This window comes from Callorhinus ursinus, unplaced genomic scaffold (genome assembly GCF_003265705.2).
Source record: "Callorhinus ursinus isolate GAN/ISIS: 27379988/994484 unplaced genomic scaffold, GSC_fseal_2.0 scaffold25, whole genome shotgun sequence".
Taxonomy (NCBI): domain Eukaryota; kingdom Metazoa; phylum Chordata; class Mammalia; order Carnivora; family Otariidae; genus Callorhinus; species Callorhinus ursinus.
Window position 1 is genome coordinate 39,744,406 of NW_027397087.1, and position 24,478 is coordinate 39,768,883.

Below are 24,478 nucleotides of genomic sequence, written 5' to 3' on the forward strand. Positions count from 1 at the left end.
ATACCTACTCGCTAGCATTTGCTTCCACAGGATAAACTTGTCTTGCCTCCCTTCCCCATCAGCCCTCTCTTCTCAGACTTCTGAGTTGGTCGGGGAGGTCCTCATCTGAGCACAGTTGCCCAGGCACCAAAATGCTGAGGTCACTTTCGATTCATTGACTCCAGTCTTGCCAAATCTGGTAGTTCTTCATTTGGAATGTATGGTTTGTTTCTCTTCATCGCTGCTACTTGAATGTTTTTCCTTTTTCACTAGAAAGGAAAAGATCATTGTTTCTTGGATTTTTTTTTTTTTTTTTAGAATTCCCATAAGATGCTCCAAGTAATTTTGAAAGACATTTTCCTGGATAGTGCCTTTTCTGCTTCGCTTATTTTAGTTATTTAACCAATTTAGTTTTGCTGCTAGCATATTCACTGGAGAGGTGGCTCCTGTTGGAACAGTAAGTTTCAGTTCTGCTGAAAGAGATCATTTGCATTAGCCAGGGTTGCAGAAGAGGAGTTGAAGCATCAGCTGTTAACAGTAATAAAATCACTTTCCTTGTATGATTGTTTTGAATTTGAACAACAAATTAATCTGTTTTGCCTTAAACAAAAGGTAAGATGTGTTTGAAGACAAATATTTGCAACCCACGATGAGGGAATGCCTACCCTACAAAATTATTTCAGGAACAAGCTAAATTATATTTATCCCTCGGCGGTGAACATCCAGTCATCTGAGGGGATGACAAAGTGTATGATCTTTCACTATTTTAAAAGTGTGTTGATGTATTTTTTTTTTTTTTAGGAAGAAAGAATTTTATAACATTAATTCAAGGGAGCAAATGTTTTGTAGAAAAGATTATCAGGAATGTGGTCAGGCCTTAATGGCAGTTTTCTTGCAGGGAGTATTAAAAGGGAGGAGATAATTTCTGTTTGAGACTTACTCTATGTTGAGAACACTGAAACAGTTCAGAAGTGCATTAGGAGGAGCATTAGTAAATGTGTATGTCTGCATTTGTTTAGTCAGCAAGTTGACTATGTTTTGTTCAGATAGTTGTTTAAAGATCTTTGGTAAAAGATTCCGTCCCCGACATATTTCTATTGTGCAACAACCTATACATGTCTTTGCAGTTTAAGTATTACATTAATGAGGGGTTGAGTTTGCAGTTCAGTAGGAATCAGACAGAGGGGTGTAGTGGAAAGCTCTTCCTTCCTGCAAATGGTATACAATGGCGGACGATTTGCTGTGGGACATGGGGAAAGCCACACTTCTCTCTTGGCTTTGGTTTCCACTCTGTAGATTAAGAGAGTTAGACTGAGGACCCTCCCAGCTCTGAATTTCTGATTTTGTGGTGCCCCCCAAATCACATCTGAGCTGTTTTCTTACAGAAGGGGTGTTTGTCCCATAGCCTTTTCTGTTCTCTCAAAGCCAGCCTACATGTTCTGGAGTTTTGGAAATTTTTTTTCTCTGACTGAAGATAAGTGACCTAAACAGATAATGAATTTTGACAGTAGTGTTACTAGTTTTGTGCTACCAACAGCATTTTAGCAACAGAGCAGTATTGTTTCCAAGTTAGAAATCTATTAAAATTCAAATGTTGATGAAGAAGGGCTTTAAATACTTTGTTTACACCGAGCCATTCTTAGGTTACCTGGGATGCTTATTTAATAACAACAGCAATAAATAATGAGGTAGTTAAGAGCCTGGACACGGGAGCCTGTGCCACCTGGATTCACACACGTCTGACTTTGCCGCTTGCTTTGCTCCTTTTGTGACCTTGGGCAAGTTATAATAATAGCACCTATCTAATAGGTTTGCTGAGGAATATACGCCTTACATGTGTAGCTGCTGCTATGAATTTATTATTTTTTACATTCTAGGGATCAGGTCTTCCTCTGATACCTCCTTTAATCATAATAATCCTGTGAAAGTAATACCATCATTATCCTCATGAAGAGACTGTTGACTAAGAGAGGTTAAATGACTTGCATCACATATGAAGTAGGTGCTAGAGTCATGATTCAAACTAGGTCTTTCTGACTCATTCTGAAACCCAAGTTCCTTCCTCATTCATATACAGTTGACCCTTGAACAATATGGATTTGAACTGCATGGGTCCACTTATACAGGGCTTTTTTTCTCGATACAGTATAGCACTGTAAATGTATTTTCTCTTACAATTTTCTTAACATTTTTTTCTCTAGCTTACCTTATTGTAAGAATACAGTATATAATACATATAACATACAAAATGTGTTAATTGACTTTGTTATTGGTAAGTCTTATGGTCAACAGTAGGTTATTAGTAAAGTTTTTGGGGAGTTAAATTATACCTGGATTTTTGACTGCATGGGGGTGGGGGTGGGCACCCCTAACTCCTTCATTGTTCTAAGGTCAATTGTATACTGCTCTAAGTCCAGTTCTTTGGAAATTCTAAATGCTGTTAATTATTCCCTGGGCATTGACTTCAGGAGGCCCTTGGTGTTGGAAGACCAAAGGCTCATCTAGGATTTGAATGCCTCCTGTCACCAGGATAAAATGATTTAACTGCCTCTCCCTCTTTTTTGTATCTGAGGCCTGTTTTATATCTGGGTGTTTCGGGCCTCAGGGCTCTCTGTGAACTGTTTTCATACAATGTGATTTTTTCTTTCTTTCTTTCTTTCTTTTTTGTGTGTGTCTATCTCCTCTACAGACTGACCCAACATTGGTACCCAGTTCCCAGTTTCTATGACATCAGCGTTGGGTTATAAAAGACTCCTTTTTTGCTAGGTCTACCTCCTTAATGGAGGAGAGTGAAAATTGTAACACACAATTATAATGTAGGTAATAACCTGAGCATCCACAAAACTCTCCCTTTATTCACCAGATATTTAACTGAATAGGTATATGACATTTTAATCTGGAGTTTAGCTCTTGTATTTTTCACTTGAAAATTCAAAAATGGCTTTATAGTGAAGCAACATCATTGAAAATGTAACATCAATTGTTACTTATTTACAAAACTTTAGAGTACATTCATTTCTTTTTTTTAATTATGTTATGTTAATCACCGTACATTATATCATTAGTTTTTGATGTAGTGTTCCATGGTTCATTGTTTGTGTATAACACCCAGTGCTCCATGCAGAACGTGCCCTCTTTAATACCCATCACCAGGCTAACCTAATTCATTTCAACTACCCATAGCCACTTTGTTTTTTTCTCTTGAAAATTCTTTCGTGTAAATGATGGTACACAAATAGGTGTCTGTCATTACTCAACCTTCTTATGACATTACCATACTTAATGCTGAGTAATACGAATAAGGGTGGTGCTGGGTGTAGACATTTTGCATTTTGAGTTTGAGAAGGTTTTAGCTTCATTTGAGTTGCTGAGTCAACTCTGCTTTGTTCAGTATTTCAGAAAAGTATTTTATTAATGGGTTCCAAGTAGTATAATTCTAAAAAGTTAATTGCATTTAAGAAGTTCTAAGAAGTTCTGTAAGCACCCATCACCTTCATTTTGTAGTTAGCTGAACGTGGAGATAATGGTGAAGTAATTTTATCCATTTTATTTTGAAAAAGTCTTGGTGTTGGTAATTTTTGTCTGTAAAGGGCCAAATAGTAAATATTTTAGATTTTGTGGGCCATATGCTCTCTGTCACAGTTACTCAACTCTGCCAGTGTAGACTACAAAGCCATAGAAATGTAACTCTGTGGGCATGACTGTGTTTCAATAAAACTTTATTTATGTAGACCTAGGTTGAGACTCTTGATGCTGAGGGTCCAGTGAAGAAGTGACCAGTGGTGGAGGGTCCAGTGAAGAAGGCACTCATGTGATGAAAACAGCTGTTTAAGCTTCTGGCAAAATTGCCTGCTAACTTAGAGGAGTCACAATAGTGTTTATATAAAAATAAAAGCAGTGGTCTGAAATATCACAGACTACTAAGAACCACTCTCAACAAGGAGTTCTCTTTCCAAAATGGCATGATTTTGCTCTCAGTGAATGCTAACAAGAGTCTTGCATAATGTATTACCAATTTAGAAGCTATTATTTGTTCAGCTACATGTGCATATTTTAGTTTTCTTTGACATTTAAAAATGATAAATGGAAAATTCAGTACCATTCAAGAGAGGAACTACTACTCAATACTTAAGCAGTTTTTTACCAGATCACATTTTGGGTTGAGTTTCTGTTTTTAACTGATATACTGCCTTAAGTTTGCCAAAACCGGATTGCATTTGGAAGGAAAATGGCATTGTTGCTATTTCCTCTGCATGATAACATCTAAAATAGGCAGCAGGCAACAGGGGAAGAGCGAAGGTAAAGGGCAAAAATATAATACTCTTTTGAGCTTGCATTTTTTTTCCTGTGCCGAATTTCAATTCCAGTTAGATTGTGCTTTCCTTCACTCTGATCTTTAGAATACCTCATTTATTTTCTACATTACATAACCCCCCCAGGTAAATATTTTTTGTATTTTAATTAGTATGAGTTTACTAACATATCTTTATTATTGAGGTACAATTATGAACCATTTTGTTAGAATTTAACCTTTTTTTTAAAAAAGATTTTATTTACTTATTTGACACACAGCGAGCACAAGCAGGCAGAGTAGCAGGCAGAGGGAGAGGGAGAGGGAGAAGCAGGCTCCTTGGCCTGATGTGGGGCTCGTTGTGGGGCTCGATCCCAGGACCCTGAGATCATGACCTGAGCCGAAGGCAGTCGCTTAACCAACTGAGCCACCCAGGCGCCCCAGAATTTAACTTTCTGATTTGAGTTGACTAATGTTTTTATTTGCAATCTATGTTTTATAGTGTTTAATTCTAAGTATGTTTCGCCTCAGTGAGTACTTCTGTTTTAGAGCAGGAGTAACTGACATGAGGTGTACCAAGTGGCTTAGAAAACATTTTGAAATAGAAACTTTAGAACTACATTTTAGAGCTTAAGAAATAGAAAAGGTTAAATAGGTTGGCCAAAGTTCTTAATACCATATGAGTATTTTATTTTAGGTCACATTTTTGTGCTCTTATTAAACCATTCATTTGGTAGAATCCCTCAACCTAGTGTTATAAAAACATGTACTGTATAGGGGGTTGCAACAGATTTGGGGTTTGTGACCAGTTTGAGGCTCTAACTGGATGGTGTTTTGCTCAAAACTTCCTTTATGTTTCTTTTACATTAATGGCATCAGGATGCCATGCAGCCCTCAATCTGAATCCCTAGGAGGAAAGTTTTGAACAGGGTTCTGAAAAGTGTGGTTATCAGATTGTGATGTATCTTTTTAACACTTATCCCACTTAAAAAGACTTATCCAAGACTTATCCAAGAGAATGTGGAATCAAATGTTGCAAATTTTAACTCTGATGTTTCTTTTCAAGGCAGATATTTCCTATTATGATGTGGCTGTCCTTCTCTACTTAAAATAATGAAATAAGATGATTTTGTATTTCAACTTTTCAATCATTCATAAGCTGTTTAATGAATACATTTTCCAAATAGATACAATGAACATACTAAGTAAAGGTCTTTTTCCTTTATTTTAAGAGCATTATGACTATTTGTAAAAGTTCATTTTTTTGATCAGTTTGATCCATTGAGCCCTATATGGAAAACCTTCTATTTGTGTTTAATCTTGGTTGGATTCCCTTTCAAGAAGTTAGTAGCCACATTCTAAGTGTACTTAAAACTGTTAGGTTAATAGGAAGAACACTGAGGATTGTTAGACAACAAATCAAAATAGAAGAAGGAAAACCCCCAGCTATATATCTCCCTAATGGAGTAGATTGAACACATTCCATAGAGAGAACACAGAACTGGGAACTAATGATCATTTTAGCACCTATAATGTGGCAGGCATTCACTTGTTTGGAAATTGATAATACCCTTTATTTTACCATAGAGAGGGGGAAATAAAGGACCCTAAATCAGACTTGGTGTCGGTTAGGGAGGAATGTGTTTCAGGGTCCAAGAGGGAGGATATCAGGAGATTATTTCTAAGAGAAGAATGTGTGCCTAACATAGCCATTGCAGGCAAGGGAAAAAAGTTCTATTAAAAAAAAATACATTGAGCTATGGCATGGAGGTATGAGAGGATGTTAAACACTGGTCATCTCTAGGTATTCAATAGAAACAGTGATGAATAAGGAGGTAGAAAGTGGTGGTGTGAAGGATCAGGTTGGAAAGGATTTAAATATTGGGTTTTAAATATTGGGGTTTTAAATATTGAGGGCATTATTTACCAGGCTATAGAGTCACAGCTTTGTTCTGATGATGGCAGGGAGTCCCTGAAGGAAGCTTGGGTTAGTATCCTTTTTGATTTATTAGCTGTGTCTATTACCACTCTCGCCCAATTAATGTAAAAGAAAAAGAGGAGGATGGAGTCTAGTTTGGAACCTCCATGAATTTTCTTATTATGTTAGGAAGAATTTTTTTCATATTTTATCCCAAAGCAGAGAAAATATGAAGGTTATCTTAAAGCTCTGAGATAAGGAGTTTAAAACTTTTGGTTCTGATTCTGGTTTCTTTACTAATTTTGGCAAAGCATCTAATCTCTTTTAGTCTCACTTCCAGGTCAGAGAAAATTAGGTTCTTGGACCTTTGTTTTTGCCCAGGCCCTTTTTATCAAGGTGGGGGTGAGGATGGGGTGGATGCACATGAAGGCAGGCAAGCATGCAAATTGACCTCAACACAGCAGTGGTGTCTAAATAAGTACTTTTGAAATTATTTTTTCTAGGGTATTTTGGCAGAAAATGCCAGGATAGTAGGGTGTTGTAATTGAACACGATGATTTCCTGGTGGTTGGTTGGATTTCAGGCACTCTGTAGCCTGGGTGGAAAATGAAGACCTTAGGACCCCACGAGTAAATTCAGGCCCCCTTTGTTTGGTGAGGCAAATTAAGAAAATGATTACTTGTATCCATCTTATTCCCAGGATGAACTGAATTTGTGATAGAAAAAGGTGAAATTTGTTGGCAGGGTCAGGTTTAGCTCTTCTTTACTATTGCAACAATCATTGCTTTATTCTGTATGGACCATTTATTATCTTGTGTTGAGGTGGTCTCTTTGCTTTCATTATCTCCCAACTGCAGTCCCACATTATCTTGTCATGCTTATTAACCTTACAACACAATTTTCATCATGTTATTTCCTTAATTTAAAAATCCACAGCACCATTTTGCTGTCTGTTTGGGTTTCATAGAACCTCTGGAATATTCTCTGTGAATGGGGAGAAGAGTGCTTGGGATGTTCTGAAGATGTGTCTGACTTAGTAAGACAAATCAAAATCAAAATCTTTGAGTTTCCATTTGAAACACATGGTACTCAACCACTTTTATTTTTTTGGAGAAAGTGTTTGTGTGACCTCGGATTCTCACACTGTTGTAGGTTGCTTTTTTCTTACACCTTGTTACCTAGCTGAACATGGTTAATTCATTGCCACTATAGCTTGGCACCCATTGGAGAGGTTTGCCATGCTTTTTGGCAAGGCCCATTTAAGCAGTTTTCTCTTCTCTCTCTGAAGACAAATCAGTTAAAATTCAAGATCATCTCAGCTGAGCTAGAGTTGTTTCTTGCAGATCAAAGAAAGATGAGGAGAGGAAAAGCAAAATCCTTAAACATACACAGTCTATCTCAGCAAACATGTTAGTGCTTGGGAACGGACATGTTGGTGACCTCTTTTCTATGAATAGTATGTGAATGAATCAATGGAATTCTCCATGGTAGCAGAGATTGAGGGTCTTTTTGTAGTTTGACCCAGATTTGGTCTTTGGGAACATTTAATAACATTTTAAATATATCTTAATTTATTTGCTTTCTAGTTGAGTTTTTGACATATCTATTTTCTGGGGCCAGGGAGAATTGGCAATGTGATTTTTAAAAGGATTTATTTATTTCAACAAATAAGTATGCAATGGTATTGGCATTCCAAAAACCACTAAGGCATAAAATGTTATTGTTATAAATTCATACTGCACAGTAGAGTTAAAAATGCATTCAGAATGTCAGCAAAGGGAAAGATTTTGTTTTCCAGTAACTTTAAAATGCAGCAAATGAGCCCTGTATACCATAACCCTAATTAAACATGGCTTGTAATGTAAATAAGAGCTTGAAATAGCAAGATTTCAGGTGGTTGGATGATTGAATTCCATACTCTATAAGAAGCAAGAATTTATTTTTTTTAATTAAAAATTTTTTTTTCAAATTTTTATTAAAGTTCTAGTTAGTTAACATACACTGCAATGTTGGTTTCAGGAGCAGAATTCAGTGATTCATCTGTTACATACAACACCTGGTGCTCATCATATCAAGTGCCCTCCTTAATACCCATCACTCATCTAGCCCATCCCTTACCCATCTCCCTCCCTCACCCCTCAGTTTGTTCTCTATTTTTGAGAGTCTTTTATGTTTTTTTCCCCTTTCTCTTTTTTCTTTTTTTTCTCCCTGCCATATGTTCATCTGTTTTGTTTCTTAAATTCCACATATGAGTGAAATCATATGGTATTTGTCTTTATCTGACTGACTTACTCGTTTAGCATCATACACTCTAGCTCCAGCCATGTCGTTGCAAATGGCAACGCAACGTAATATAGCTTGAAACCTGGAATCGTGATGCCTCCAGTTTTGTTTTTCTTTTTCAAGATTGCTTTGGCTATTCGGGATCTTTGTGGTTCCATACAAATTTTAGGATTGTTTGTTCCAGCTCTGTGAAAAAGGCTGGTGGTATTTTGATAGGGATTGCATTAAATGTGTAGATTGGTTGGGGTAGTATAGACATTTTAACAATGTTTGTTCTTCTAATCCATGAGCATGGAATGCTTTTCCATTTCTTTGTGTCCTCTTCAATTTCTTTCATAAGTGTTCTATAGTTTTCAGAGTACAGATCTTTTATCTCTTTGGTTAGGTTTATTCCTAGGTATCTTAAGTATTTTTGGTGCGATTGCAGATGGGATCGATTCCTTGATTTCTTTTTCTGCTGCTTCATTATTGGTGTATAGAAATGCAACAGAATTCTGAACGTTGACTTTATATCCTGTGACTTTGCTGAATTCATGTATTCTAGCAATTTTTTGGTGCAGTTTTTCAGGTTTTCTACATAGAGTATCATATCATCTACAAATAGTGAAAGTTTGACTTCTTACTTGGTGAATTGAATGCATTTTATTTCTTTTGGTTATCTGTGTTAAATAGTAATGGTGAGAGTTCCAAGTTTGACTTCTTACTTGGCGAATTGAATGCCTTTTATTTCTTTTGGTTATCTGTGTTAAATAGTAATGGTGAGAGTTCCTGACCATAGGGAAAAAGCTCTCGGTTTTCCCCATTAAGGATGATATTAGCTGTGGGTCTTTTGTATATGGCCATTATGATGTTGAGGTATGTTTCATCTGTCCCTACTTTGTTGAGGATTTTTATCAAGAATGGATGCTGTATTTTGTCAAATGCTTTTTTGCAGCTATTGAGAGCATCGTATGGTTCTTATTCTTTTATTAATGTGGTGTATCACGTTGATTGATTTGCAAATACCAAACCAGCCCTGCAGCCTAGGAATAAATCCCACTTGATCATGGTGAATCATACTTTTAATGTACTATTGAATTTGATTTGCTAGTATCTTGAGAATTTTTGCATCCATGTTCATCAGGGTATTGGCCTGTAATTCTCCTTTTTAGTTTTATCATCAAGGTAATGCTAGCCTTGTAGAATGAGCTTGGAAGTTTTCCTTGCATTTCTATTTTTTGGAACAGTTTGAGAAGAATAGGTATTAACTCTTCTTTAAATGTCTGGTAGATTTCCCTTGGGAAGCCATCTGGCCCTGGACTTTTGTTTGTTGGGAGATTTTTGATTACTGTTTCAATTTCTTTCTGGTTATTAGGTCTGTTCAAATTGTCTATTTCTTCTTGTTTCAGTTTTGGTAACTTGTATGTTTCTATGAATTTATCTATTTCTCCCAAATTGCTCAGTGGCATATAATTTTTCATAATATTTTCTTATAAGTTTTTATTTCTGTGGTGTTGGTTGTGATCTCTCGCTTTCATTCGTGATTATATTTTTTTGGGTCCTTTCTCTTTTCTTTTTGATAAGTCTGGCTAGGTGTTTATCCATTTTATTAATTCTTTCAAAGAACCAGCTCTTAGTTTTGTTGATCTGTTCTACTGTTTTGTTGTTTCTATATTGTTTATTTCTGTTCTCATCTTTATTATTTCTCTTCTTCTGCTGGCTTTAGATTTTATTTGCTGTTCCTTCTCCAGCTCCTTTAGGTGCAAGGTAAGGTTGTACATTTGAGACTTTCTTGCTTCTTGAGGTAGGCCTGTATTGAAATATACTCCCCTCTTAAGACTGCTTTTGTTGCATTCCATAAGTTTTGTATTATCATGTTTTCATTTTCATTTGCTTCCATGTACCTTTTTATTTCATCTTTAATTTTCTGGTTTTAACCCATTCATTCTTTAGTAGGATATTCTTTAACCTCCACGTATTTGTGGTCTTTCCAGATTTTTTCTTGTGGTTGACTTCATGTTTCATAGCGTTGTGGTCTGAAAATATGTATGGTATGATCTCAGTCTTTTTGTATTGTTGAAGGCTGATTTGTGACCCAGTATGTGGGTCTCTAGAATAGAGAATGTTTCATGTGCACTCAAGAAGAATGTGTATTCTGCTTTAGGAGGAAATGTTCTGAGTATATCTGTTAAGTCCATCTGGTCCCTTGTTTCCTTGTTGATTTTCTTTTTAGATAATCTGTCCATTACTGTAAGTGGGGTGTTAAAGTCCCCTACTATTATTGTATTATTACCAATGAGTTCCTTTATGTTTGTTATTAATTGTTTTATATATTTGGGTGCTGCTGTATTAGGGGCATACATATTTACAATTGTTAGATCTTCTTGATGGATAGACCCCTTAATCATGATATAATGCCCTTCATCTCTTGTTACAGTGTTTGGTTTAAAATCTAGTTTGTCTGATATAAGTATGGCTACTCTGGCTTTCTTTTGCCATCCATTAACATGATAAATAGTTCTCCATCCCTTCATTTTCAATCTGCAGATGTCTTTAGGTCTAAAATGAGTCTCCTGTACACAGCATATAGGTGGGTCTTTTTTTTTTTTTTAAATCCATTTTGATATCCTATGTCTTTTGATTGGAGCATTTAATCCATTTACATTCAGAGTAGTTATTGAAAAATATGGATTTGATGCCATTGTGTTACCTGTAAAGTTGGTGTTTCTGGTGATGTTTTCTGTTCCTTTGTAATTTTTGTTGCTTTTGGTCTCCCCCCCCCAATCAAAGAGTCCCCCTTAATATTTCTTGTAGGTTAAAAACGAAGTCTTCCTTTGTGATCCATTCCCTTTGTTTCCCTCTTCTTTTAGTTCCATTATTTTCCATAATTTTATCTTGTATGTCACTGATTCATTCCTCTGGTTTGTCCATCCTCATTGTTATGTCATCCGTTTGGTTTTGCATCCCAGTTATAGCATTTTTAATTTTGGCTTGACTAGTTTTTAGCTCTTCTATCTCTGCAGTAAGGAATTCTCTAGTGTCATATGCTTTTTTCAAGTGCAGCTAGTATCCTTAAAATTGTTTTAAAATCTAGTTCAGACATCTTACTTATATCTGTATTGATTAAATCCATGGCTGTTATTTCTTTCTGGTCTTTCTTTTGGGGTGAATGCCTCCATCTTGTCATTTTGGAAGTTAAAAAAAAGCAAAATAAAATAAAGATTTAAAAACTTTTAAAAAATAATGAAGGTAGATGTGTTTTGGTCTACTTGTTAGGAGAAGCTTGATAGAAGAAAGAAAGAAAAAAAGAAAATATTAAAAATTAAAAAATAATAAGGGGCACCTAGGTCCTCAGTAGGTTAAGCGGCTGCCTTTGGCTCAGGTCATGATTCCAGGGTCCTGGGATTGAGCCCCATGTTGGGCTCCCCGCTCATCAGGGAGTCTGCTTCTCCAGCTCTCTCTGCCTCTCTGCCTACTTGTGCTCTCTCTCTGTCAGATAAATAAAAAAGATCTTAAAAAATAATAATAATAAAAAAATAAAAAAAATTGGTCTTTCTGTATCCAAAAATACCAAAACCAAAACCAAAACCAACCAACCAACCAAAAAACCCAAGGGAAACTAGATCCTGTTTCCCCTAGAGCTGAAGCTTTGGAGCACTCTATGATCATTAGACTTGGTGCTGGCAGGAGATTTGTTCTGGTCTTCTGGGGGAGAGTCCTGTTGCTCTGATTCTCCTGTGGACTTCCCCTAGTGGAGATGCACCTGCAGTACTCAGGGGGTTGGGGCTTGGTGTAGTGGCTCTGTTCTCCCCTTGGTGACACTGTTTAGCTCACTGGGGTTGTTCAGTGCTGGTGGGAGAGGGGTGAAAATGGCTTCTGTCTGCTTTCTTGTCCCTGGATTGGGAATGTCGGGCCCACCACTCTTCAGGAAGCCCTCATAGATGCTCAAATAACCACCCCTCCTTTATCCTTGGCTTCTGTCAGATCACCACCTTCACTCTGTCCTTGACTGAGCTGTCCGCCTGCCAGGCGGTATAGCACTCCTTTGTTTTAGCTCAGGCGTGGCTGTATCAGAACCCCATATTTCAGGGACCCCCACAGGGCAGCCCTGTGCTGATCCTTTGAGGGAGGGTCTCGCTGCACTGTGGCCGGTGCCAGCTTGTCCCAGAATACAGTTGCGCCACTGTGCAGCCTTTTGGAGTTTATGATATATCACAACACGCAGCTGGTGTCAGGGTTTGCTGCCCTCAGCTGCTGTCTTTATTCCAATACTGGTGAACAGGGCAGCTCAGTTGTGCCTGCAGGGTCCTTTGCTCAGTGAGAGGTCATATCATCTCTACTAAATGCACTCCAAGCAGGGGAACCACTTCTCCCTGTGTGACCCAGGGGATTCTCAGACTGTGCTGCCCACTACTGGGGCTCCACCCATTTTCCCCACTGGAGCACTGGGGCATACGACCCTATGACTCTGACCTCCAGAACTTAAGACTCTGCGCTCCACCGTTACAAAAAACTGGCGGTATTGAAACCCTCTCCTTTTTCCCAGTCAGTGGTTTTGAGGAACAGTTTTCTTGTGCAGTCCCCTGAATGTGTTTTCATTATCCCCCGCCCCCCCCACTCTTTCTCCTTCTCCTTCTCTCTGGATACTCCCTGTGAGATCAGAGCTCCTTCCCCTGAGTAGCACCCGTGGCTCTTTTCTCCCAGGAATCAACTCTCCACAGTTCCTACCTTCCTCGGGTTGTCTTTTCTCTTTGTAGACATGCAGCTTTGTCCTCTAAGACTTCTGATCGATTTCAGAAGCAAGAATTTCTGTGGACCATTTCATTTAACCTTTGCCAGTGACTTACATTTGTCCATATATGTCAAAGAAAGGGAGATCATCTTTTAATAGTTTGCTGAAGAAATGAGATACTTCATAAAACACTTTTGTGGCTGACCTTTTCACAAGTGAAATAGGATCATTTTTATGAGAATATGTATAGTACTGTATACAGTGTAGTCCTTAGAAGCTTATAGTTTTAGGAAATAAGACAGGCAGGCAAATTTTTCTTTTTAAACCTTTATGTCAAATTATAGGCGAGTTGTTTGGTATATAATGGGGAGAAGAGGTCACCCTTGGTCTCAACTTGTCCAACCATAGCATTGGTGTGTCAGAGGACATATACCATGCACGCTTGTCCAGCCGTAGCATTGGTGTGTCAGAGGACATATACCACGCACGCTTGTCCAGCCGTAGCATTGGTGTGTCAGAGGACATATACCATGCACTGTCCTGACGTGTGCGAGCCCAGCAAGTTTTATTAGGTCAAGTAAAGGAGTTGGGCTCTAAGATGATGTTTGAATCAGCAAGTGATACAGTAGATGTGAGAGGTAATCACGAGGTTAAAGAGTTATAAATAATAGTTTTTGTTAAAAATGCGGTTTCTTTAAAATAAAAGATACAAAATAACTCATGTAGCAATGTCTTTTGAAAAAAACCTCTTTTCAAATGGCTCCATCTTTGTGAAGGATGCCTGTTTTTTTCAAAATTAAAATTGTATTTGTGGTATACAGTATCCTTATTGCATCAGGGTTCCTGTATCAAAAACACTTAAAATTTTTCATTATGCTGATGAAACATTAATATTCAATTCAGAAAACCAGGAGAAACGGAAATATTGGTCCTCATGATATTCTCTGGGTTGTAGATGGATTGAAAATATTTCTAGAAAGAGGCTGTTCATGGTAAGGGAAGATGTCATTTGGCTATAAGGCCTTTTAGGAGAGGAGGTATTTTGTGGGGGCACAATATAAGGAGGAGATTTGTCACCGGGAAGTTGTATTCTGAAATAGTAAGCACAGTTTACATGAGAAGGAGATTGGAGAAAGGTCAACTTTTCCCCCTTAGTTTTCCTTTTCTTCTGCATTTTCACTTTTAATCCTCATTTAGCCAAATTTTTACTTGTTCATCAGACATTTGTTTGTGTGCCTTATTAGTTAGCTGTGTAGTAATTTTTTACATATCAATTTATTTATGGTCAGTTTTTTGGGAAGAGAGAGATTTGAGATAACTGCCTTTTGAAAATCAGCAGTAAATTTTCTTTTCTTCTCTGTTATAGGTGCTCACAAAACCCGAGGAAAGGTTCTTTTCCAGTACTTTTCTTTTCGTAGAACTCTCATTTATTTTTATTATCCTATTATCCCTCTCTCTCCTGTCATCCTATCTGTCCTGATTGAATTTCTGATTCTCTTGTTTATAATGACCATGGATCTTGGTTCTCATCTTTCTCTGTCATGAATGCTTATATCCCATTTAGAACTTCTTTATAGAAGATTCTAAAGGTATAAAAACTGGAGTCTCTTATTTGATTTTCCCCCTTCTCAGCATTTGACTACTTCTGCATCTAAATGTTTAGTAATTTTTATCATTTATATCAAAGTGTGTTCAATGAAGATAAGAGTTTTGCGACAGCCCATAAGCTGATGGCCACATCCTTGATTTCCCAAATCAGGGTCGGAAATATAGTTACTAAGTTATATTGTTTTCCTTAGACATTCGGCTGGGTATATCCATTGGGATACTAAACTTCATGACGTCTTAACTTCATCCGTTTAGAACAGCTAATATACCATAGAGCTTCATTACTAAATTGACTTGCTCCAATCCGTTGAGACCATCTGTTCAGGCAGTGGGGTATAGCAGCCAGCACAGAGTGTATGGAGTAGTACTTTGAGTGTTTACTCTTCCACTTCCTCACTGACATTGGCTAGATTATTTCTAGCATGAATTCACAGTCAGTAAGGTAGGGATGATGTTACCTGCCTGGTAAGGTGGTTGTGAAAATTAGCCATCTAGGTAAAAAAGCTTGCATTCTGTCTGGTATAATATATAGATACTTAATAAATGGTAGCGACTGTTACTATTACTTGCCTATTTGTGAACATTTTCTGTTTAAACTCATATAATAGTCCTAATAGCTGAGGTAATTTACATGGTTGTTTCAAAGTAGAATTAGTGACACTTTCAAAGCTTTTGTTAAAATATGTTATGGTCTTTATTTTTCTCTTGTTTCTAATTTCTTGTCTCTTGTTTCTACAAAAAAACATCAGGCTGGCCTTCCTTGATTTGTTCTAAATAAACACATGATGCTTCTTGTTTAAGATTTTGTCACCTTCTAGAATTTTTCATTAGCACAGTGTGTAGTACAACATTGTTTTACTAAAAATTGATGTTAGATTAATGGGACAGTGTTGAAATTAGATAATTAAGTTTCTTTTCTTTTTTTGAAGATGTTGCTATTATTGTTCCCTTTGTGGTTGGTTTTAATATTTTCATCGTATAGCTCTCTGAAACTCTCTATAGCAAGCATGATTGAAGCGTGATTTTTCTACCAGAAAGTGAATAGCCTGAAATGATTAGTATATCACCAATTATAAGTTCAAAATTCTGCATATTCATCCTTCTTTCAGCTACATACCTTATCCTTCCCGATTTTTTTTTGTAAGATTTTATTTATTTATCTGAGAGAGTGACAGAGCATGAATGGAGGGGAGGGGCAATGGGAGAGGGACAAGCAGATTCCCCGCTGAGCACTGAGCATGACGCAGGGCTCAATCCCAAGACCGCGAGATCATGACCTGACTCGAAGTCAGACACTTAACCAGCTGAACCACCCAGGTGCCCCATCCTTCTGGATTTTTAAAAGATTCTGTCACTACCTTAGTAGTGCTCTGTTCTGTGTAACTTGATTTTAATGTGTGATGTATATTTTATTGATGACTTTCAAAATAATTATGCACTATTGAATATTTAATCATTAAGTTATAAAAATGATAACTTAAAATCTGATTTTACATACTCAATAAATTCCTATGAGTAGAAAATTCTCTGTGGTTTTCTATTTATAATTAATATATCAACTAAAACTAATTAGAAGTATGTGAAGCCCCTAGCAAAACCTGTAATTAGACATATGATTCATAATTAACTGACTCTTTTCATTCTTACCTTTTCCTCTGTTTGAATTAATCATTTGTGTTTTTCCTTAGTGATACCTGTCCAAGACACTGACTGTAGTTCAGTGATCACTGTTGGTGGCATTCTTAAATTCTTTGGTTTTATAGGAACTTTGTTTTAATCTTCATTTAATAGCATAAAACATACTTGAATCTTACACTGTATAAGTGATCACATTGGAGATTTTGGCCCACATTATCAAATTATGCATTTATTTTATCAGAGGCTAAAGGCAAGAAAATAGGAATATGCAATAGGCAGACTTGTTTACTCTTCCTACCTTGTACTTAAGGACCTAGATTTTTTTGCCAGTCTGATTATTGTTTTTGTATAGTTTTGATGGTATACCCACTGGCCTTAGATCATTGAATATCAAATGAATAATGGTATTCATTATTTTGACAAAGAATTAATAGTACATTATAGATCTGCTATAAGTTAGGTAGTATTCTAGGCTTTGGGCATAAAGAGGCAGGGGTGATTATTCAGTATTTAACGTTCACTACAACACAGGCACCGACCAATCAAGATGGCCATAGCACTGGATTCAGGGTCTTGAAGGACCCCTCCATCTTTTATACTGTACCCGGCTTTGATGCTTTTGTTGCTGAGTTTTGGTGGTGGTGGTAAGACTGGGCCATGGAGTTCAGGGCAGTGACTTTTTACTAGATATTATTTCAGAAGTATTTTAGTATTTCATCCATTAAGGCTGTGCTAGTGTGTACCAGCTGAATATTAACTCTGCCAAGAGGTGTTCAGTTCTTTGACTGTAAGAGTCAGAGTTAACCCAGTTTGAGAAGTCTTGATGGATGTATGTAGAAGGTACGTAGGGAAAGGATTGCACAAACCTTTTTTGGGAAAACCAGTTAGCAGAAATTCACCGTAGTCAGATTTGAGGAGGAGGTTCCTACCAAGCTGAGGGGAAAATATCATGTGCAAAGACATTGGAGCCTGAGATAGCATTGTGGATTCAGAGATTAACAAGTAGGAGAGAAGGAAGATGATGATGTTTTTCTCTGACCCTGGCTTTTTAAGCTGAATAAATATATATTAAGATCACATTTGTACTTTGAAATTGCTCCATTTTTGGTAGAGAACTGCTAGACTGCTTAGTGTCTTCTACTATATCTGAAGTATTTTAAGCATTAGGTGTAAGAAGGGAGAATAGGAATTTGTTATAGTTCAGGGCTGTACTAAACATGGATAGAGCAAGAGTGCAATTAAAACCTCTCTCTCGATTCACTGAGAGGCTTCTAATGAGCAAACACAAATTCAAACAGATTGAGGATGGTAGTTCTTTTAATGACATAAAACTGTTGCCTATGAGGCTTTTTGGCTGGCATTATGAAACTAATTTTGCTTAATGGCTATGGAGGCCTACAAATTCAGATGTGCAGAAAATGCAGTAAATTACTGGCCTGTCAGATTCCTGTTGCCTGTCATCTTTTATCTCAATAGCAGCTTTTGTTTCCAGACTGTCAGGAGCAAGTATGGGGACCCCTTCAAGGTTGTATTTGTATATGCTTGAATAATTCAATTCAGAGCCATCTAAATATAGCAAATTGACAACAGTGAAATGATGTATCTTCTTATACTTGTGTAATTTAGGGAATACACGTATGGATCTCTCTTCTAATTTCTGAGAGCTCTTGAAATATGTCAAGTATTTATAGTGGTGTAAGTTCTGCTTTTCTTGCCAGAGTTGATGACTCACACCTTTGAAATATAATGAAGTCACATGGACAGCAGAGAAAATATTTTCTCTGTGACTATTCAACTCAGTGAATGATTTGAAAGCATCCACTGTGTGCCAGGAATTGTGTGGAATACAAAGATGAAAGAAAACTGCATTTTTCTGGGTATCAAATTATGTGATTTTCTCCTTCAAGCTATGTTTGGTAAAAATGACTCTCTTGATGGGTGTGTGTGTGTGTGTGTGTGTGTGTGTGTGTGTGTGTGTGTAGTGTTACAACAAAGGGTGCAGTAATGGTTTGACTTTTTTTGTGAGCTGTTTGCTTCAAAGATGGTTTTGAAATGTGGTTTAAGTTTTTGGATGGCTTCATTTTTACATTTTCAATTAATGTTATTTATTTTCTGTCTACTTTCTGTTACTCTGTATAATTAGAAAGGAGGAGTATTTTAAGTGAAATGTATATTTTATCCCAATATTAATTCAACAGGCATTTAGAGAGCATCTACTAGGCCCTAGGCATGGAGTGAACAGAATAGCAAAGGTTGCTATTCATAGAATAAAATTACTCAGTAAAAAGGAAAACAAAATAATCAAAAAGTAGTAACTTCCAGCCCTTTTGGTGTGGTTAATTTTATGAAAATAAAATTCAGATTCAGCCTTAAATGCACAGAATTTATATTTGGTTTTGCAGAGTTTTGCTGTTGTTCACAAAAGTTATCTGAAAACTTAAGCAAGGCATGGACTGTCTACTTTGAGTACTGATTACCTTAACCAGCATATTTCCATCTGTAGATTTTGGTAACCTATTCCCTATCATGGGTGGCCCCGCTACCTTAGCATCAAAGGACATTCTTTGCTGTTAATTGGCTAGAGGCAAATCTAGGGAAACAAAAAGATGATGAGAATCCTTTCCATCACTCATTGTCCCTTTTGTACCTTTATTAATTCCACTTCCTGGAATATCACCTTTTCCTCTCTCTGTCCTTTAGTGACTTTTTTTTTTTTTTTGAGTTTGGAATCTTGTGGACATTCATCTATCTAGCTGCCAGAAGTTAGGGGTTTCTAGATGTAGGCTGTTTTTATTTTATAGGATTTGATCTCCTAGGCAACTCTCTTATTATATTCACAATTCCCCACATTGCCTAGTTTTAAGGTACTTGTAAATGTAAAACCATTGCTGTAGGATAGGTATTTAGCTTTTACAATTTAAATTTACATTCAATTTCTTATAATATAAGCAAGTGCTTGCTCCCTGTACCATTATGATCTTGCTCTGTGGTCTAATTTTTTTTTTAATTGTGGTAAAATATATGTAACATAGAATTTACCATCTTAGACATTTTAAAGTGCACAGTTCATTGGGGTTATGTGTAATCACAATGTTGTGCAACCAATCTCAAAAACTTTTTTTATGTCTATTAACATCTTATTCAGAGGTTTTCCCAAAGGCTTAAGCTGAACATTTCCCTCAGAGGTTACATTTTACCAGAAATTTCCAGTTACAACTTTGGGGATATTTATCTTTTACATTTTTGTGTGTGTATCTGAACTGTGTTTCCTATTGGATTGTCTTTCTGAAGGTGTCATGTTTGTTGAATTGGGCATAAAGAATGGTAGGAATTTGCATTAGTAGAGAAGGGAGAAGTTGCCCAAAGGAGAGAAACTGCATAAACCTAGGTCTTCAGGACCAAAATAACAAGATACTTTTTCAGGAATGTTATGTAGATTCATTTGCTTATTTTGCTTACATGAATAGAGTGAAAAGGAGATGAAGCTGAGAAAGTAGGAAATGACCCTTGATGCTGAGCTAGTCAAATATGAAGATTATCTGTGCCTCACTTTGGTCAATTGATTATTCTCAGGTAGGAGGGGCTCAGTGGAGAGCTGAAGGGGAGTGCACTTACTCTTACTGAACCTTTCTTTTATTCTCAAATTACCCCAATAAAGGGCCAGTGTTGTGATAGGATGTAAAGTACATTGAATTCAGGAGACAGTAGACCTGGAAGATTGTCATTTCTGGGCTTTAAGTTACCTTCTTTGTAACATGATGGGGAGGAAAGATGGTCTTAGCCGCCTTCCAGTTCTAATATACTGTGACACCATGGTACACTTTAAGTCTCTGGGTTAGAACCACCACTAAGACCGGTTTCACCCATTTATGAATTGTTAGTTCAGAGGGCAGCAAACTTTTTCTGTAAAGGGTGAGTTAGTAAATATTTTAAGTTTTGTGACTACCGTCTCTGTTGCATTTTATTTTTTGTTTTTTCACAACTTTTTAAAAATAAAAGCCATTCTTAGCTCAAAGGCCAGACAGAAACAGGCTTGGGCTGGATTTGGTCTCCAGGCTGTAGGTTGACCCTTAATTTAGTTGATTGGGGGCAGTTATTACTTAAGGTTTCTAGAATTTAGAAATCAAGACCAACTTGGTGATAGTGTTTTCCATCTATTTTTATGGACTTCTTTTACGTTATATTTTCTAAGGGTCAGGAAGGTAGTATATATTAAGAAGTCTCCATTCTTTTTCTTACAGTCTAAATAATCTTGTGGTTCAGATTATGTCCTTTATTTCTTTTTTTTTCACCGTGCAGTATTTATTTATTTATTTATTTATTTATTTTTTTAATTTTTTATTGTTATGTTAATCACCATATATTACATCATTAGTTTTTGATGCAGTGTTCCATGATTCATTGTTTGTTCATAACACCCAGTGCACCATGCAAAACGTGCCCTCCTCAATACCCATCACCAGGCTAACCCATCCCCCCACCCCCCTACCCTCTAGAACCCTCAGTTTGTTTTTCAGAGTCCATCATCTCTCATGGTTCGTCTCCCCCTCTGACATACTCCCCTTTTCTTCCTCTCCTGTTATCTTCTTCTTTTCCTTTTTTCTTAAAATATGTTGCGTTATTTGTTTCAGAAGTACAGATCTGTGATTCAACAGTCTTGCACAATTCACAGCGCTCACCGTAGCACATACCCTCCCCAATGTCTATCACCCAGCCATCCCATCCCTCCCACCCCCAACCACTCCAGTAACACTCAGTTTGTTTCCTGAGATTAAGAATTCCTCATATCAGTGAGGTCATGTGATACATGTCTTTCTCTGATTGACTTATTTCACTCAGCATAACACCCTCCAGTTCCATCCACGTCGTTGCAAATGGCAAGATCTCATTCCTTTTGATGGCTGCATAATATTCCATTGTGTATATATACCACATCTTCTTTATCCATTCATCTGTCGATGGGCATCTTGGCTCTTTCCACAGTTTGGCTATTGTGGACATTGCTGCTATAAACATTGGGGTACATGTACCCCTTCGGGTCCCTACATTTGTATCTTTGTGGTAAATACCCAGTAGTGCAATTGCTGGATCGAACGGTAGCTCTAATTTCAACTGTTTGAGGAACCTCCATACTGTTTTCCAGAGGGGTTGCACCAGCTTGCACTCCCACCAACAGTGTAGGAGGGTTCCCCTTTCTCCACATCCCCGCCAACATCTGTCGTTCCCTGACTTGTTAATTTTAGCCATTCGTGCAGTATTTATTTAAATTGCAAACTTTTCAGCACAGAGGAAGTCACCAGATCTGTCATCGCATGGGGCACAGCACAACCTATGTCCTTTATTTCTAAGTGCCTTGAAAACGCTATAATATCTTAAATATTTTACTCATCTTTATCGTCTGTATTCTGATTAACACACATATATTTCCTGTGTTATATCCTTAACGTCTAAGGCTGTTTTACTCATATTTACTAGCTATTCTCTGATAAACACACATTGTTCTAGTACTCTTAATGGTTATTAGTATAAATAATGTAATTTATTTGTATCTTATTTTAAACTATGAACAGTTTAATGCGTTTTGGATACAACATATAAGTTCAAACATCAGACCTGAGAAAGCAACATATTTAACAGTTGTAACTAAACATAGTGATTTAATCTCTGTGCCCCTTGCTTGAAAATCATTTCTGGATTAGACTCCCCTAATGTTCTTGCAAGTGTTTATCTCAGATCTTCTTATCATGAGAAGTTAGCGCATTTTTTGATTTGATTTTATTTTTTAGGGAGGTAGAGGGAGAAAAAGAGAGAGAATCTTAAGCAGGCTCCATGTGCAGCGTGGAACCTGATGTGGAGCTTGATCTCACGACCCTGAGATCATGACCTGAGCCAAAGTCAAGAATCAGATGCTTAACTGACTGAGCCACCCAGCGGCCCCTAGTTTTTGATTTTTTAACTCCAGTCCCCACTGTCTTGAATTGCCATGCTTATTGCTAAAACAAGTATTTCCTGTGTTATATCCTTTCTTGTTGAATAAAACTTGTTAGTTATATGCCTTGGTTGTTTTTATTTGACTGACCTAATACTTTTTGTTCTTCTCTTTGCTTAATGCTTTGTCTTCATTGTCACATATATTTCTTTGTGTTTCACTTATATTTTTCTACAATTTCTTAGTTGAAGTTTTAGACACTTTAGCCATTTTTATAGTTGTGAAAAACCTTTAATCCTTTAAGTAAATCCTCAAAATTCATAAAATTTTTAATGATGCATATAATCTTATAAACACCTTCATATAATTCAGAATACATGAATTCAAAACACCAGATACATGTTTATGTTGTAGATGATACATGTTCAGTAGTAGAAATTTTAAGCTTATTTTCAGAAAGATTGGGTCAACAAATAATCACTAATGTAAATAGTTCTTAAAAGTAATCGTGACCTACCTGTTATTTGCCAATGTAAAGATTATTAAAAAATGGTGTGGTTTGTAGATTGTCGGTGCTTTTTACTGGCTACAGTGCCCCTTGAAAGCAGATCTAGCTGAACCATGGGGAAACAGAACCAGTGCAAAAGCATACCTCTGCTGTGTAGGATGCTGTTTGTACATGGAGGCATGCAATAAATACTGAAAGAATAAATTAATAAAACCTCAGACTCATTCTAGGATCAAGCTCTGGTTCTCAATAAAATACTATTAAACATAAAGTTTCTTTAAGTCTCTTTGCAGTCAATTCTTTCACATGACCTTCAGCTCCTGTAACAACTGATCTGCCTTCTGTCACTATAGATTATACGTATACAGAAAAATTGAGCAGACAGTACATAGAGTTCCCATATATGCCCCTCACACAGTTTCCCCTATAAGTCCTTAAGCATTTTTGATATTTAATTTTAATTATTTCTTATTCTGATTTATTAACTAATCATTTGGACATTTAGTTTGTTATTTCCATTTCTTTGCCGTCATAAATGGGCTATGATCTAGGTCTTTGGATTTTTTATTTAGGACAGATTTCTGGAAGAGTAGTTACTAGGTCAGAGGGTTTGAACTTTTTACGGCTCTTGTGTATTGCTTTCCAAAGAGTTTACCAATTTATACTACCATGAGCAGTGTGCAAAGATGCCCATTATATTGCATTATTCTATTATTGTAATATTTGTTATATTGCATTGTCATTTGTAGCTGTCAGTATAATTTAGAATATGCTGTAGTAACAAAGACTCCCCCAAATCTCATGGTTTAATGCAACAAATTTTATTTTTTACAACAAAGCTCATGTTAATGTCAAACACATATCAGCAGGTGGTAGTCTCTCTTTGGAGTTATTTAGTGTATCAGCCTGATCAAAGCTGCTTTGGTTACTTGTTTCCATAATTACTGTAGTGGGTAGGTCTTCCAGTTGTGTACTGGTTCCTAAAGCTTATTCCTGCTGATGTTTCATATCACGTTTACGTACTTCTTAGTGACTAAAGCAAGTCATGTAGCCACACCTAAGTTGAAACAAGGGCAGTGAAGTGCAATCCTGTGAGTCTGGGAAGGAGAACTGGGACAGCACTAATGACTAGCATCTTACTTAAAAAACAACTCTAATTTCACTGATAGAAGATGATATCTTAATTTAATTAGATTTTCTTTGCCAATGTAGATAAACATTTTCATAGTTTTTTAGCCAGTTTTATTTAACCTTTCCTTTTACTTAAGCTTTATAAACATATACTGTTGTTTTACTTTTATATTTCCAGATTTTTGAATTCTGGTTTTGTGTTTGTTTGTTTGTTTGTTTGTTTTTGGTGAGGATGGGCAGTCATGATGGTGGGATTATTATAGGGAGTACAGACTTTTAGAAAATGCCTTTCTTTTGAAGACTTGAACTGGTGAAAGAAAAGTATCTTTCTTGGATTGATCTTCCCCTCATTCTCCCACCCCCATTAGTACAGTATATGTTTTGTTAAGTTTAATTAAAGGCAATAGAGGGACACCTGGGTGGCTCAGTTGGTTAAGCATCTGCCTTCTGCTCAGGTCATGATCCTTGGGTCCTTGGGTCCT

The 24,478-nt window shown here is 36.8% G+C and overlaps 1 protein-coding gene across 17 annotated transcripts in view; it reads left to right on the top strand.

Moving 5' to 3' along the window:
* Positions 1–24,478, top strand: part of PEAK1 (pseudopodium enriched atypical kinase 1) — a 361,282-nt gene that overhangs the window by 23,360 nt on the left and 313,444 nt on the right. Inside the window, exon 3 of one of the 17 annotated variants that reach the window (XM_073877413.1) lies at positions 18,147–18,305. The exons of the other annotated variants lie outside the window; for them this stretch is intronic. The gene's annotated coding sequence lies outside the window, so the exon portion shown is untranslated. The remainder of the gene's footprint in view (positions 1–18,146; positions 18,306–24,478) is intronic. 17 annotated transcript variants of the gene reach the window in all.